This window comes from Schistocerca cancellata, chromosome 3, assembly GCF_023864275.1.
Source record: "Schistocerca cancellata isolate TAMUIC-IGC-003103 chromosome 3, iqSchCanc2.1, whole genome shotgun sequence".
Taxonomy (NCBI): Eukaryota; Metazoa; Arthropoda; class Insecta; order Orthoptera; family Acrididae; genus Schistocerca; species Schistocerca cancellata.
Window position 1 is genome coordinate 76318367 of NC_064628.1, and position 959 is coordinate 76319325.

Here is a 959-nt window from a genome sequence, read left to right on the forward strand (position 1 = left end):
TTCTGATGGAATTTTATGCATCCCTTTCTGCCAAATTTGATCTAAAGTCCTCCAAAGCTCTGTTAAATTCTGATTCTAGTACTGGATCCCCCATCTCTTCCAAATCGACTCCTGTTTCTTGTTATATCACGTCACATAAATTTCCCCCCCCCCCCCCCCCACAGAGGCCCTGAATGTACTGTTCCCATCCATCCGCTCTCTCCTCTCATTTAACAGTGGAGTACCCGATCCACTCTTAATGTTACCACTATTGCTTTTATTTTCACCGAAGGCTGCTTTGTCTTTCCTATATGCTGAGTCAGTCCTTCCAACATTCGATTCTTTTTCGGTTTCTTCACATATTTTTCATGCAGCCATTTCGTTTTAGTTTCCCAGCACCTCCTATTTATTTCGTTCCTTAGCGACCGGTATTTCCATATTCCAGAATTTTCTGGAACATTTTTATATTTCCTTCTTTCATCGATCAACGGAATTATTTTTTCTGTTATTCACGGTTTCTTCGTAGCTACGTACTTCGTCCTTATGTTTTTCTTTCCTACTTCTGTTTTTGCCCTTTTTAGTGATGTCCATTCCTTTTCAACTGTACTACCTACTATGCCATTCCTTATTGCTGTATCTATAGCCTTAGAGAACTTCAGGCGTATCTCGTCGTTCTTTACTACTTCAGTATCCCGCTTCTTAGCGTATTGTTTCTTCCTGACTAATCTCTTGAATTTCAGCCTACTCTTCATCATTATTACATTGTGATCTGAGTCTATATCTGCTCCTGGGTGCACCTCTCAATCTGATATCTTATTTCCGAATCTTTGTCTTAACTGAGATGTTCCCGTATCACCCGGCCTTTTGCAAGTATACTTCCCCTTCTTGTGAATCTTGAACAGATTATTCGCTATTACTAGCTGAAATTAATTACAGGACTCAATTAGTCTTTCTCCCCTCTTATTCCTTGTTCCAAAGCC